General features: G+C 38.9%; 1 protein-coding gene across 3 annotated transcripts in view; it reads right to left on the reverse strand.

The window, feature by feature from the left end:
• gatad2b (GATA zinc finger domain containing 2B) overlaps positions 1 to 8,339 on the reverse strand; it is a 42,343-nt gene extending 34,004 nt beyond the window's left edge. For 2 of the 3 annotated variants that reach the window (XM_053612739.1, XM_053612740.1), the window contains exon 1: positions 7,454 to 8,337. The gene's annotated coding sequence lies outside the window, so the exon portion shown is untranslated. Of the gene's footprint in view, positions 1 to 7,453 lie in introns of all 3 variants that reach the window. The other variant, XM_053612743.1, reaches the window with a different exon arrangement.
• Between the last annotated feature and the right edge of the window lie 8,866 nt (positions 8,340 to 17,205).

Raw genomic sequence — 17,205 nt, forward strand, 5'->3', positions numbered from 1 at the left:
GAAGAAAAGATGAAGTAGCAGTGTGTGATTAGTCCAAAGGGGTCATGTTATGAAAATTAATAATATGGTGTAACCTACATAATGGGCCCCAAATCACAAAATAGAGGTACCAGAAGAGCAACAACTTTTAAAGAGTCAGCAGAGGAGCTTTATGACTATCGTTTAGTCACTTGAAAAGCTCAGCACAGACCAGCGGCGATCAAAGACGCAAAAGTTTCTTCTAGCTCATAAAGCAGCTGTAGGATTAGATTTTCACATGAACACGAACAGTCATGGACCATGGATCCTTCTGATACACGCAGGAATTTTATATGTGTCATGGGAACAGAGGAACATGAATCAGAGTTGAGGTGATGTCAATTTTCTGGAAAGGTCATGCGTGAAGAACCAGAATGTTTAAGTCACTGTGAAAGTATGAAAACTACTGACCTAGTAAATGAACTTAATCAACTTAAAACACCTAGTAATCCCTAGTAAGAGACGTTAATACAGAAGTGACCTGTACGTGTATGGGCCAAAGGTGACAGGATGTGTTGTCCTGCATTCAGCTGATTTTACAGAAAATGATTAACACGCATAAGATAAGAGTCATACAGGGGTTTATAGGAAAATCTGCATATTAAGGAAGAAGCCCTAAAGTCCACATTACAGATCTAATGAAAAAAGTTAAATAAAAAGATAAATAAAAGCAATTCACCCCCACCTCCTCCCAATTTTAAGTCAAAACTAACATTAGTGCTCTGAGATTCATCCGATTTAGACATCCTTACAGTAACTAAACAGACTGTCAGATATTAAAACAAACCAACGTGAGACAAGAAGAGCCAGTTGTGGACTTCCAAACACCTAAACACCGTCTTTTACTCCAAGACCTGGCTGTGACCTGTCCCCCTGCCTGTGATGGGTCTAAATATCACATGGTGGCCTGATCATTGCACAGAGTGGCAGTTTGATTTCTAGGTCACCTAGTTGTATGTCCGTTTAATAGACCATATATAAGATTACATTACATAAGGTTTATGGTTAGCTTGCGGTTCTGAATGAAGCAGCACAAACACGTTCAGGGGGGGGACGACCCAAACTCAAACATGCCACCTACTCGTCCATCTCTTATTGGTTATTTGCTTTGTAAAATAATCCAACGCCTTTCCTAGTCACATTTTATGCCTCATTCACTCCCGTTTTTTGTTTGGTTTGACTGGATTGCCTTGCCTGCTTTAAAAAGAAGCCCAAAACAAAGTCCAGTACTCCAAATATTCTTCTAACCCCTACACATTAATTATTATTGAACATTTTGTAATAGTAGCCATACTGTTGGACTGTAAACTTAACGTATTGCAGGAAATTCCTTTCTAACAAAGTGGCATTAAATACAGAGTTTCGAGGAGCACCTGCGCAAAAGCAATCTTCAGCATAAACACCCTGGCAACACTTATGAAGTCAGGAAAGCCCACAGCCCCTCTCGAAGGCCAAGAACAGGAATCTGAGGCTACCAGTGGGCCTAGGTGAAGTGACCAGGCAAGGTCTTTGTTGAGCCTGTGCCAATGATAGGAGTGGAACCCAATGCGAACCATCCGTCTCAAGGTTTGACATGCAGGGCATTACAAGACGCTTTTCTACTCACCACGGTTGTTAAGAGTGGTTTATCGGACCGTATATTATCTAAAGTTCTCGAGCTGTACCTGTATGACCAATGGCTGATTAGAAAGTTGCATGAGCGAGCAGGTGTACAGGTGTCCTCCATAAAGTGGTGCCGAGTGTATATTGTGTATCGTAGAAATGTCTTCATATTCCCCATCCTTATCAAAAACTTTCCTTTAATTCTTTCGTCATTTGAAGTGTCCCACCAGTTTATGTTGAATTTCAACCCTCAGTCCTCAAATTGTACCCATATTTAATAAACAACGCAGAGAATCTGAACAAACTGTTGAACTTTCAGGTACTTTCAGAAACCTTCATGCCACACTGTGAGAGAAGACCAGTACACCAATTCCTGTGGGTCACTATGTAGGCATCTTCAGTTCTACTTCTCATATGCATGAATTCCTCTTCCATCATGGTTGCAGGCATGTTTCCTGCTACTTTCTATCTAGCTCAGTCATCAGGAAGGCCATCTAATTAAACTTCACAGGGAACCATTCATCTGGCTTGACTGTTTGCGTGTGGTTTAAAAATGCTTGCATGAGGCCTGCCGAACCCAGCCACTTCATTCAGGTGTTGACAAGACCACTACAACACCACAGTACAACACAACCTAGTCAAGTGCATCGACTGTTCGTATTCATCATCCTACAGCCACGAAAGCTAAGCCGCGATAAATAACCAACGATCCACATGCAATCCCAGACTCACTCATTGTTTGATTCCAGACAACTCAAGGCAAAATATATTAAAATATCCAACATGGAGCGGAGATGCTTCATGATGCTTCTTCAGAATTACACACAAGCAGGTCTCATATCCATCAAAGACACCGTGTGTGGTTTTTGCCACTCCTGAATTGCAAGAAGAGAGACTTCTAAAGAGATGGTAATTGAACGTCGCTAGATTTGCTGTAAACACACAAATGTGTAAACACACAAAATGTGTATGGGTGAGATTACAGAGCCTGCGGCATCAGACGGTGATGCTTTTTCAAATGGGGCAGGGCATAAACAAGTGTGGATGCAAAATTTGCTCACAATCTATGTGACAACCTTAATCACCGTCACCGTGAAACAGGTACTATAGTTCTCCACTGCATTCTACCTGCTACACTGTGGCAAATCAAAACAGCATTTAGATATTTCACAACCGACTTTTGTTTTATTCTGCTATAGGCAATGAAATCCTTGTTTATCACTAAACTTCACACGTGTTCATTAGCATCAATTAGCAGCACATACAGCAATCGACAAAGCTTCACACCCTCAAAAGAGAGAGAGGGTTTCATTTCAGGGTTTGAGGGCGATAGAAACTTGATACAGTTTTCCTTCATTATGAGTTAATTATGTCCATTTCGTGACGCTAATGAACAATTTTTCAATGAAAAGATTATGAATGCTTGGATCTCAAAATGGCATGGACTGTGTGTGGACTGGACTGTGTCCTGTTGTGTTAAGGACTAGTTGTTGAAATACCAAAAAGGACAGAAGTGTGTCTAAAAACGTACAGAAATACAGTCACGGCAAAAGGTGGGAGACTAGCACATACAAACATTTGAACTGATCATTTAAAAAAAAAAAAGTTATTTAATATTGTACCATACATTATTTATCCAAGTTTGTTCCTTGTAATAATGAAAGATCTGTGAATGCTAGCACACTATATGTCTTACTGGTTCAAATAAATCTCTTCAGTCTGTCCTAAGAGTATACAAACTTCTGCAGTCAGTCATCCAAGTGCACTGAAGTAGTCCAAGTATGCATACACAGGTCTTTTCAACTCTTCATGTTGAGAGTTGACATATATAGCTATACAGGTCTTTTTGAAGGGGGGGGGGGGGGGAATTCAGCAAAAAAAAAATGATAATGTATTAACTCAAGTTTTAAACCCCAAAATCAAAAATGCAGTAGGTATGCATGAACGTACCAACTATAATGTTCTTGAACGAGCAACAAAATCTCTTAACCATAAGCATGCCCCTTGCAGTGTGAAATCAACAGAAAAGCCTGTTGTGCATTTCCCCACTTTTTCTTATAGATTCACCAGGACATGTTACGGTTACCCTGATGCCAAAACCTACAGGCCTCATCTGAATGACGGAGAACTGTAGCTTATCAAAGCACCAATGAATTAAGGCTAAACAGTCCATCCATAAAGAAAAATACTTTAAGAAAAATGCTATCTGGAACCCGATTAAACGTCGAATACTTTGAAATATTTGTGACGTGCTTAGTGATTCCGGTGCTAATTTGTTGGTTGGTGCTATATTTAAAAAAAAAGTTAGTGGTTGTGTGCTGTTCAGACAGGAATATTGCTAAGGCATTTACAATGGTGTATAATAGAAGAAAATTCTTTGATCACAAACATAAGTGATGCTGAAACTTGTCTGTTTAGCATGGAAAAACAAAACAGCAAGAGCTTCTTTTCTCACTCATCATTTTACTTCAAATTTTCAATGTCATTAATGAGAAATCCAGCGTAGCCAACGGATCCGAGCTGCAGCAGAGTCTCGGCTCGGCTAGTTAGCAATCTACGAGATGACATACTGCTGCCAATGGCATCATTTTTTAGCATGAAAGTTGAAGCTTTGGAGCATTCAGTTTAAGCAGAGTGTACAGTAGACGAGGTGAGAGAGCCGGACAGATTAAAAGGTCTAAAGTGCTGCTGCATTACTCTCTTTAGGTAGAGATGATGTGAGGGCTAAATATTACTGGCACCACTATCAGAAGGTAGTTAAGCACCATTGCGGGTAATGGAACCCATTAACCAAAGTGAAAATAAACCATGTTGATGAAATAAGTTTAAACAAACAAACAAACAAACAAACAATCTAAGTAAACTTAGAATTTCATTATACCACCAATCTTGGACACCACTGAACCTCACATGCCAAAAGTGTTCAGGGATGGATATTTATTTATTTATTAATTTATTTTAACTGCTGAAATGTTAGAAGACCAATATATGGGGGCAAAAAAAAGTAAATCCTATTATCATTCAGAAGTTACTTGGTTGATTTTCAAAATTTTAGCAGAGTTTGTCATTTTTCATGGTTATAAAAATACCTGTGCATATTTATGGTACAAACCATACTGTTGGGTCTACTAGCAATCTTTGCCAAGAGGACACGGCTAATTCTAAACACTGCCTTTTCTGACTATTTAGCCTGGACAAGTGTCTGTGCTGGGATGCCAAGCCTCCAGAGCGATTCTAAATACAGTCTATTTCTAGTGTGTTACATCATTTTGAAGCAGAATTACGTGGACGCGTTAACTTGACAAATAATGTTTTATTTAGAAAACAAATAACCAGCATTATATCTTGTCCAGTTCAGATATTCTATTGATAAGGTCACATCATGCACGAGAGGTGTAATATTGTTCTGAAGTGCTGAATGAAACTGCACCGCCACAACATCTGGTAGAAAGATCACTTTTACAGTGGGATGCATCATTCGTGAAATTTATGTTGATAAAAATTAGGCAGCCCACAGAGTAGTACCCCAGCACGGTGCATTCCATCTAATCACCTGGCGACACGTAACGCAGATCTCCTGGGTTTAGCTACAGCAGGCAGTTGCTTGAGATACAGCAACCATGCACCGTGGAAATTAAAGAGAGCACACTGCATGAAATCCCTTCACAGACTGTGACCACAAGCTGGGGTGCGTTGACTGAAGTGATGAATAGCTTAAAAAACGTAGACAGAAAAGAAACAAATACGACCCTGCTTTTCTATCTTGCATCTGTAGAGAAAGGAGAAGAAAGCAGTCCAAACTAAATGTCTTTGAGCACAAGAGTCAATAAGAACATTGTTTGGACCCCTCCTGAGGATGTAATACTAGTGGGGTGCCCTCACAGTGTGCAGTAGCTGCTATTAAAATGAGCAGAGCAAGAAAACAACAATCGGCTCCTGTTTGACGCATCTGTTGTGGACGTGATAGGATAAGCATGTATTTGAGCTGCAGATGACAGGGTGGTGAGATGGACAACCCACTCAACTTAGCAGATATGAACAAAAATCAGATGACTCACAGGCACCAGGGCCACTAAGGAGTAGGACTTTGTTTATGAAAGAAGACAGAAAACAAAAACACACAATCTTAATGAACTACCATACAGAAAAGTGTTGAATTGTAGAGTTGGTAGTGGAATAATGCCATACCTTTCTTTCATCCAATAATATGAGAAGAGGAAGGCTATACTGATCTGATGCAGATAAAGTAACACTAGATTGGTATCGGATCGGATTAGATCAGATCTGACTGTTTCTGATGCGATCCAGTGGTATATTTATTGCCAATAATGCTTGTGATCATGCCTCTGATGGTTCCCATAACTTGGCAAGAGACAAATACAAAAGTTTGAGGATCTCACCATCGGTCCAGTTTCCAGGACGGTGAAAATGGAAAAAAGTGGGGTCATCCATGTTCAAAAGATCCAGCATTGCTGTAGTGACTTTAACATGACAAAGTAGTCCTTCTGTACAGTTTTAAAATGTCAGAAGCATTAGAGTGCGAATCTAAAAATATTCCTGGAGCTAGAAACACACACACACAAAAAAAATGTCCCTGCAGTGACTATAAGCCAATTGGTAAAACATGTACTAAAGCCCATTTAACATGTTCTGAAATAATAAATCCATAGTTTTCTACACGTGTGCAGAACACAACCTAATGAACAAATGTAAGAAAACTATTTCTGTAAAAATGCATGTGTCAGAACCGTCTTTTACTCATTTTGCTGAATGCTAAGAAAAAAAGCAAGTTCAGCAAGCAAATGAGCTTTTTAACGCCTCAAAAGAAGAAAAAGAAAAAAAAAAAAAAGAGAAAAACAGCTAAGACTATGATTAGATTTGTAACAGACTGGAGAATGAAAGACTAGAAAATCAGACGCCTCTCACTTTTTTTTTTTTGGCATTGTCTACAGGGATCAAGGGGGAAAAAGTATGGGGGGGGAACAAAAAAACATTATTGATCAGAGTTTCTTCCCGAAAGTCATCTCTACTCGTTTGTCAGTGCCTGTATTTTGGTGGTGATCAATACATGCATTTGCGCCGGGATTCATTTTGAAGACTGCCTCGCGCCTGTCAAAGTGCTGCTGGGCAGCCATTTGCGTGCATATGGAGCAAGTTGAGAGTGAGACAGCGTCCTCACTTACGTAAATGGCTGATGCATTTTCGGATCTGCTCCCCCCTCCTCCTCCTCCTCCAAATCATACACACATCAGCTCTCACCGTACGCTTCCGTGTGCCCTCAGCACACTTCACCCGCATGCCCAGCTCTCTGAGCAGCACGACGAGCTCGGAATGAACTCACTAATACAATCCGCGGATAAATTACAGCGCAGTGACCAGTGACTGGCTTTCACTGAGCAACTGTAGCTTTTCTCCGCGTTTAGCCAGGACGCCTCGGCTTTCTCCGCCTTAACCCCTAGAGACTCGAGGTGAAACAATGAAACGGCTTTTCAGACGCAGGAAAATGTTACAAAACTGTGTGCATGCATCTATTCTGTGCTGCTGTTGATTAAAAAAGCCGCTTAATGAGCGCCACTGAGGCGCGCTGTGCCCCAGACCTGATCCCAGATCATTTTAAATAGTATTAGCGAAGCCACTTTAAACTGTTTGAAAAGCTAGCCATGCTATTGTCTAAATGCCGTTCGGTAGGGTTTTAAACGCGCTATCATTCGGTCTATTGCAGGGAATATATTTCGCCTTAGCTCATATATTCAGACGCTTCAAAACCCGCCTCTGAATATTCAAAAAATCTTATCCGAGCCCGGCTAGGCCGCAGCTGGAGCCCCGGACTCACCTGACTCGCCTTCACCGCCTCAGGTTGCTCTGGCTCCGGGCTCGCTCTCCGATCCTGAAGCGCTGCGGCACCTCTTCTCCCGTGCAGTCCCCGGCGCCGGCAGTGAACACAAAAACGCTGATTGGGCCTCGGCGTGCGCTCGGCCGCTCGCTCTCTGCCCAGACACGCGGCTTATTGGTCGGCGGCGGTGTCGGAGACGCGCCCCTATTATCGTGAATGTTGTTGTCTGTGTCTGGAGGGGAGGGGACAAGCAGCTCCGAAACGCTGCGAACTCCACGGGTTTGTTATGCGCGTCGTGTCAGCGGCACAGGGCGAGATTACTACTACACTGGCAGATGAACTGTGGACAGCCATATTAACTCCCTCTTCATTCCAGCAGGCCGGGCGGTGGGATCGCATCGCTGTTCCTCTGAGGCGATTAAAACTCAACGTTTTCTTTTAAACGATGCCCAAGAACACGGCAAACAATAAAACACGCTTTTACACGTGTCTCCTCCTCATCAGCATCATCATCATCATCTTCTTCTTCATCATCAGGCTACAACGGACCGTTAGATGATCTTGAACTTTGCAAAGGCTTCTCGTGTGTCGGAAGAGAAATATAACTGTAGAAACGTCTCTGATCACATGTCCCACTGTAACGTCTAACAAATTATTATTATTGTCGCCAAATTCAATTAGCACGCGCATAATTAGCGACGTGCCGCGTAGGCTAATTTTTTAAATTAATTAATCTGGCCAAGATCAAATGGTAGCTTTGATTAAGAATGATCGGAGCTAGCTTGTATTTTACTAGTGTAATAGTCCTGTTGTCTGGTTTGCCCAAATAGAAAATAATGCGCTCATTGTCTTATTGACCTACTTCTTTAATAAACTGCCAAAATTATTTTATAAGCTTGTTTTTTTTGGAAATTGGTTAATTGAAAGTATTCAAGGCTCTGATTGTCCTTCATTACATTATATATAAATATATAAAATATAATATTAATACAGCATATTTACTGTAAAATATTCTGATTCTCAATGACTGGTGATAGTCTATTAAATTACCTTTCTATTGTCATAATAATAAATAAAAATAATAATAATAATAATAATAATAATAATAATAATAAATAGATCATTTTTCTATAGACAGTGATCAAGACCTTTACAAGAATGATCAAATCCTTGTTTGACTCTCTATCAGGGTTTGTGAATAACAGTGTAGTGCGCCCTCTAGAGGCAGCGGGGAGCAGCGCAGCATGTCGCACAAAAGATTTCGATTACTTTGCTTATTTCACAAATATTTTTAGTATGGCGCCGTCGTTTCCGGTTCTTCCACTACACTCGCACTGTGTTGTATTTTACAGTCGTTGTCTGCAAGAGCTCCCGAAGTAGGTTGAATTCAGGTTTGGTGGGACATCAGTTAAATTGGGACAGTTAAACTTGGCAGCATTTAGTTTCTTGTCTGATGAGTGAAAGTGCCTGATAGACATAACATGACATCATATAAGGGGCGTGGTTAGCTTCTTGTTACAGTAGTGCTTGAAAGTTTCTTGAAATAAATTTCTATATCTGCATAAGTGACATAAGACATCAAATTTTCACACAAGTCCTAAATGTAGACAAAGATAACCCAATGAGACAAAGATATTGTACTTGGTTATTTATTTATTCAGGAAAATGATCCAATTTTATCAATATCTGAGCTAGATGAGTTGTTGCTGTGCTCTTGGAGGACTATTGGAAAGTCGGTCACTTCTGGGAAGGTCCTGTGCCAAGTATACAAATACATTTTCACACAGGCCCAGTTGGTATTGGATAAATTTTATGTTTCAATAAATAACTATCATTTAAAAACTGTATTTTGTGTTTACTTAGGTTACCTTTGTTTTATCTTAGATTTTGTTTTAATTTATGAAACAATTTAGTATAATATATACACAAAAACAGAAGAAATCAGGATGGGGCAAATACATTCACAGCATACACTATTTGGCCAAAAGTTTGTGGACACCTGACCATCACACTTATGTGCTTTTTGAACATCTCTTTTCAGATGAAGTCCCCCTTTGCTATTATCAAAACCCCCACTCTTCAGGGAAGTCTTTTCACTAGATTTTGGAGTGTGGTTGTGGGGAATTTGTCCATTCAGCCACAAGAGCATTAGTGAGGTCAGGCACTAATGTCAGGTGAGGAGGCTGTGTGACGGTCAGGTGTTCGTTTTCTCTCCTATTATGTGATCTTGTAATAATGAGATGTTTTTTGGTTGGTTATGAGATGCTGATGAGAATTTTTTTCTTGGCAGCACAACACTTTCATCCTTTTGTTCTGTGGCTTGGCTAGACTGTCTAATTATGTATGACCAAAAACTAGCAAGGAGCTGCATCAAATTCCAAACAAGTGACAGTTCATTTATAACCTAGTTTTATGGTTTTAAGTAAGGTAGTTTCTGGTAAAACAGTGGGCCTAGTATTAACAAGACTCATAGACTGATATAGAGAATGTGTAACAGCATAGTGATACACTTAAAAAAAAAAAAAAAAAAAAAAAAAAAAAAAAAAAAAAAAAAAAGATGTATTTAATCAGTATCATATACACTATAAAATGTAAAGTCTTCTTCATGAGTGACAACCAACAATTATACCAAAAACTTTGGGCAAAAATATAATGCTCATCAACACTGAAATTCAAGAATAGTGTGAGACCCAATGTGAGTGGCTTGTCAGAGGGTTACCACAAGTGTAAACCAACTTCCACATCATTACTAGACACTGAATGAGCATTCTCAGCTCAGTAATTCTGAAACTGATCATGCAGTGTGGTTTTGGTATGGTTTGCTTCAATATTAGATCAAAAATAAGTCTTTTCCTCCTACCACAGTGAATCTACTTGAGCTATATTGTTGGTCATCAAGGTCTGGGCCTGTTCTTGCATGTAGCGGTCTTCTAGAACTAAAGTAGTGTGAAGCATTTCTTTTATTTTATTTCCATTTTATTTATTTTCAGTGGTCAGCTCTCATTTATTGCACTTTCTGTAATGTATTCAAATGTTTATAATTCATATGTAGGAGCATAAATGCTATTTTAAGAAGGGAATACCCAACAATCTTAAAATGTTTTGGCACCATTTTATTGACATACCTTGCATTATTTTTGAGGAGCACAGGATATGGGTTACTTTAACTGTGTGGTAATTTACCATGGACAATTTTATTTAAAAACAAAATAAAACCAAAGCCACACAACACACCACTTCAGCACCATCAAAAGAGGTCAATTTTATTTCACAAAATCATTCCTTCACTAGTGTTCAGTAAAGAACGCTGCCATACTTCATACCAGTGTATGATTGAAAAACCACTTTTACTTGTGTTAAAAGGTTGCTCCAAATTCCATTTAAAATAGCAGATAAATAGAATATCAAAAACAGTTGTAACCTGTTCCTATAATGCTACAAACCAAAATATGGTTAGCCTATATTACCTCTCTGAAAGGAATGCTCACCTGTGCTTTTAAAGCTTTGAGAGGGACAATACAAACATTGCTCATTTATTTGATGACCATATTCTGGAGCTGATTAAAAAGAAATATTTTACAAAATTATCACTTAATTTTTCATTGAGCTGGAGTGGTCTATTTAGCACTAGAGTTAGAACCTCTTCTGTCTTTCAGGAGTGTGAGCAAGAGTGCCATGATGAGCTATGATGAAACGGAGATGTTGGAACACAAAGTAGAATCACAAAAGGTAAGCTCTTTCATGAAATCCATGACTGCTATCATGAACTGTATGGAAATACATATCCTGTTCTGTCAGTATGTCTGGGCACTTGAAACACACATTTAGTGGCAATAGTCAAGCTTAATACATTAGTGACTTAGTACATTTTTTTTTTTTAACGTTAGATTACAAAATGTGAGCATAGAGTCCTGCTTTTTCAAGACACATCAGTGAGGACTCTTGGTTTCTCTCCATATTTTGGTCTTTTCAGGTGCTGTGACTTGACTGGCTATGCTGCTAAATATTTTTCCTGCTCATAAACACGAGTCAAAAGTACTTCCACTTCTGGCTCTGAGAAATTCTTTTTTGCCTTTTAATACTAGGTATTTTGTCCCTTCAGTGACACAAGTTTTGCCTTTTATGGAGTTTTGTGGGTTTCAAATCAGCCATGCTATGTGCCTGGTCATTTACGGTGACTGCCATTTATCAACTTATACACATGAATGTGGAGAAAATCAGCATTTCTGAAACTTTTGTGCAACTTTACTAATGATTGATAAGCGAGGCCCATATTTCAAGTCTAACTTTAATACAGTAATGCATGGAACTGTGAGGAACATGGGCCACTGATCAACAGCAAGAGACTAGATAGGTATATAAAAACATGTGCGCTCTAGGAGAAAAGGCTACAAGGACAATGAAGCAACATTTGGAAAGAAAGACAAGCACATCAAAAGGTCAAAGACAAGGTTAGATGGCAAACCTTAAGACATACTCAGACGTATCGAGTGAAACATGTTAGTTAGAGCAACTTTTTGAGTTCACTACATTGTGATTTCTATCCGAACCTCTCCTAAAAAAAACAAACAAACTATGGTTCAATCATGAATAAAAATCAATCAAGGTACACACCATTACAACTATGTACCTTGGTCCAGAAAGGCATACAACTACTAGAAAGCCCATGGCTTTCATTACACCCAATGTCATTCATCAGATGTGTAAAAATAGTTGCAAAGCCCCTAGAGGCCTTCAAACTATGTTTAGTCACACATACACAATTACAAAATACCTATTAAGAGAAATGAACACCTGGGCAAATATTTTATGTTAGTCCACATTGGTGAAATGGCTGCCATGTAGGTTCACGAACCATCATCTCACTCTGTGCACAAAGGGACACAGCAGTGCCCAGAATATTCTTAGGTTCTGAAAAGGCTGTCTTAAATGCCTTATGGCAGACACTCATTGTGATGGTGTATTAGAGAAACCTGAATGACAAGTTGCTATCTCAGATGTACTGACAAATGCACTATTTGGGAACAAACACTGAATGCAAGGAGCCCATTTAAAAGAACAAAATGGAAACAAATAATAAAAAAAAAACCAAAAGAAAAGAGATTTAGTTGCTGAGAAACATTCTTCCAGACCGGTCCATGAATCAGTGTTAAGGATGTGATAATTCACTGATTATTAGAGGCATAACATGAAAAATATAAATATGTACATAAGTTTCTGAATGGCAGAAGCCCTGCTTTTGTCTAAACAAGAGATACAAACACATAGGTGTGCCTCTATTTGCATGTAGATGTAGGACTTTTGAATAATTATGTAATTAAGACACTCCTAGCTTTGCCTATTTTTTATTTATTTATTTATTTTTTTAAAAGTGGCATGTGCTTTACCACCACACCACTAGGTGGATTGACTGTAGTAAGGGCAACAACCAAAGAATTTTATTATCATGATTTTTTTTTAACACTAAAGCAAGACAATCAAAGTGGGAACAGACTCTTGCAACATATTATACATATAGTTTTCACTATATTCAGAGATCATTTAAAATCTTTTAGCTTTCTCTTCTTCCCAGGAGTGTCCTATACCTTCAACTTGGGCACTTTACTCATTCCTGGCCATGCCTTAGTTCTCTTTAGTTCCTTCTTTCCTCTATTTTCTTTCTGCTTTTCTTTTCAGTTCCTCTTGTGATTCGTTTTGATTCTCTTTTACCTTTACATCGGGCAAAGCCCTGACATACCATACCGGTCACTCCTTTACAAAGGTGTGACGAAGGGCTATAGTAAAGGCTGGCCTTAAGTATCCTGCCTGGCAGGTGCAGGCAATCCGTGTTAATTAGCCTGGAGATTTCTAGGCAACTCTGTTCTACCGAATGGCCGCTCTCACTGTGCACCGCTGCCGCCCCCTGCTGGCCTCCGGCGGTGTAGCGCGGTTTACGACAGGAAATGTGCTATAATTCAGTTAAAGGCTTAGATACATTTGTTATGGAGCTGAAATTTCTTCAGGATTCAAGGTTTACTGTCAAAATTGTGGAAGAACGAAATTTCATAGCAATAGTTTCCCTGCTGAAAACAAACAAACAAGCACACAAACAAGAGTCCAATAGAAACCATCACAGAAATTCTAATGGTTTCCACTGCAAATACCATTACAAACCATCAGCTAACCATTAAAACTATTACCATTGCTGGTTCATAATGGTCTCCACTAGACCTTTCATGCCACCAATAAAAAGCAACAAATTACCAGTAGAGACCCACAGGGACCATTACAGTTTCCATTAAAACCAATACAATCCCATTATAACCAATACACATTCTATGAGGGTTTCTATTGTTTTTTGTTTGTTTGTCTGTTTTTTATTTTTTTTTGGCAGACTACAATGAAAAATCTATTGCAGAATGTGTTTTGTCATATTACATCATTAAACTGATTACTTTATGTTGAACAGTACTCAACAATAAATCACATTATTGAAATGTGATTAAAGCAAGTTCTCAGTATATCTGCTATTATGTCCTATTATGGTTTAATTGAACTAAAGACACTTGGGTGGTCAGATCCACACTGACTGTGTAAATGCTACAACCTCTGGCAAAAATGATGGAATCACCACTCTTAGAGGATGTTCACTCTGCTTTTTTGCTTCGTAGCAAGTAAATAAAGCACAGATATGACACAAAACAATTTTTGTTTAATAGCTGAACATTCTGGCTTCATGAAACATGCCTCAAACAAGTTAAAATTAATTATTTTAATGAATGGCATTTTTTTTCCCAGATCAAGTAGAGGAAAAAAATATGGAATGACCTTGTAATTTGCATTTCTAAAACAAATACCAGCACAAGTCTATAAATGCTAATTAGTCTTCAGTCAAAAGAGAGTGCTTACAGACCTTAACCTGGGACTTTTTGAAAGGAAACATGGCCCCAACAAGAGAATTGTCAATTGAAACAATGGAAAGGATTATAAAACTCCTTCAAGAAGGAAATCCAACACGGAATGAGGTAAAAGATGTCGGTTGTTCCCAGTCAGCTGTGTCTAAAATTTGGTGCAAGTACAGTACTGTGCAATAGTCTTAGGCACATGCAAAGAAATGCTGTACAGCAAAGATGCCTTCAAACATAATGAAACGAAATGTTTCTACATTAAAAAAAAATACTGTAAAGAGCAATAAACAGAAATAAGTCGTTATTTGGTGTGATGAACATTTGCTTTAAAAAAAAAAAAAAACTTGTATCAGGTACAATTAGTGCAGTTTTATAAGGAAATGAGCTGTAAGTTTTATTGAACATCTTGCAGAACCAGCCACAGTTCTTCTGGAGACTTTTACTTTCACACTTGCTTCATATTTTTGCAGCACAACCGCAGCATATAAAGATGACTGTCTGAAAAAGACTATCAGATTTCCCCACTCATCTATGATATGGTGTTGCATGTCAGGTAAAGGACCAGGGGAGACCTCAACAGTCAATACACAGGTGTACACTGACATTTTGGACACTTTTCTCATTCCACTGTTTTGGTGGTGATGAAATCATTTTCAGGATGATAATGCATCTTGCCACAGCGCAAAGAGTGTTAAAGCTTTTCTTCAGGAAACTCAATGACATGGCCAGCAAACAGTCCGGATCTCAGTCCGATTTAAATTTAATGTGGAAATAATAATAAAAAAGGTCCATGACATGGCTCCATCCTGCAAAGCTGATCTGTCTACCACTATTCACCCTGCATCTGTGTGGGTTTCCAGTTCCTGGGATAAGTTGTGGATCCCCCATGATCATGATAAAGTGATTACTAAAGATGATGAATGACTGAGATCAAGATGCATGTGTGGCAACAGACCTTAATAGATCACTTACAAACCTGATGAAGCAACTTCAAAAAACGAACATTTTGTTATCTGTTATATACGAGGACATAATGAGGTTTCTTATAATTGACGTTTTAAAGTCAACCTAATTATGCTGTTTTATGTTTTATTCTGTTAGCTCTTCATTTTGTAGACATTGCCAAACCTAACATTCTCAGACATTTACATATATTCAATCCACCACTGATCTTTTTACACTGGGGGTTTTAAAGAGTGTCGAGGCCTACAGGTACTTTGTTGCTGGATGTGTTGGAGAAACTGTGGCACTTGAAAGAAGCTGTGGCACTTGAAAGACTGTCATCTCTGCTTAGGTAAGTAAACAACGGTATCAATTTATCAGGCTTTATAAATAGAAACAAATATTTGTAGAGACATTAATTGCAAGCTAAAACTAGCCAGTGAACTGTGAAGCCTAGGTAGATATGTACAAGAAAATATTTATTATTCAGAAAACCTGCTGGTAAAGCAACAAACAACAACATTACAAATACAAATCTGTCACAGACAAATGCTTGGATAATTTGTTTAGCTTAATGCACAAATATACTTCACTTTCACCACTTGTAAGTGTGCGTGCACAGCTGCAATGCCAGAAGCAATGTTCACATATGTTCACATCGCTTGCATATCTTGTGTACATCTGGAGGATTAAAAGTGGCATCCACTAGATGGCACATTTGAGCCAAAACATCTCTGTAAATCTGGTTTCCAAGCCAAACTGTAATGTTTAGCGGTTTCATGCACAGCGACATTAAATAGTAGTTCGCAGAACAGACCTTTCGGTAGGTTTTAGAGGTTTTCTTAAAAAAAGTTCAAACATTAATTGTTAGGAAAACTGTAAGTACTCAATACCAATCTAAAATAGTACATAGGTATGCAATTTGTGACACTACATTCGTTTGTTTGTTCAGTAGTGGACACAGTGTTACATGGTGCTACACTATTTATGTTGATATTGCACCACATAGATCCGTCACTTTCATTTCTGAGGACCTGCACTGGCGACACATCAAATGACCACAAGGATACTTGTAGTGGCCATCTTGCATATGCCTACATATAGTTAATAGCAAGTATAAATCAGCCTTTAGCATATGTGTCATGTTTACAGGGTTCGAGATGGATGCAAGTGCAGTTGAAAGCTTTAATTTGAGGCAGGCAGGCAAATCCAAAACGACAGACAGAAAAGTAGTCAAAAAACAGGCGTGGGTCAGGCGATCTACAAACGGGCATAAACTGGGCATAGACGAGAAACAAGGAAACGAGGAAACGAGGGCAGGATAAAAAACCGGGAAACGAGGACGATGAACAAAGGTTTGGTATGGCTCTGGCGGCAAAACACAGAAACACGATACTTTGCAAAGTGACAATGAAACACAAGGGGTTTAAATACACAATGAAAACAAAGGACATAACACAGAAAAGCATCTTAGGAACAACCAGTACATTACAGGGGTGGAGGCCGGACAGAAACCAAAACATAACACACGTGTCAAAAGAAAACACAGTCAGTGGAAAAACCAGAAGAGTGTGCTGTGGCGCTTCGGGCAGTTCATGCTTGCTGAATGCTCTGGCACAGCGCGAGGGGAAATCTTTGACAATATGTAGCTATAGCCACCTAGAGAACATTACTAGTGGGTTCATACAACAGTTAGTTCTGGTTCACTAATTTGTTTGGTCGAGCGGCGTTCCAAAAGTGCCTATATTTCTTATCTGCACTGGGACGTGTCAGTGTGTGTATCACTCTGCCTGTCTTTGTCACAGAGCAAAAGTCCACTTCCTTGTTCGAAACGGTTACTACAATAATGTTAGCGACATCATCAGCAGACATGGCAAACAATACTTTTCAGGAATATAACTTTTTGCTCAAAATATGAACACT

The sequence above is a fragment of the Ictalurus furcatus genome, chromosome 24 (assembly GCF_023375685.1).
Source record: "Ictalurus furcatus strain D&B chromosome 24, Billie_1.0, whole genome shotgun sequence".
Classification (NCBI taxonomy): domain Eukaryota; kingdom Metazoa; phylum Chordata; class Actinopteri; order Siluriformes; family Ictaluridae; genus Ictalurus; species Ictalurus furcatus.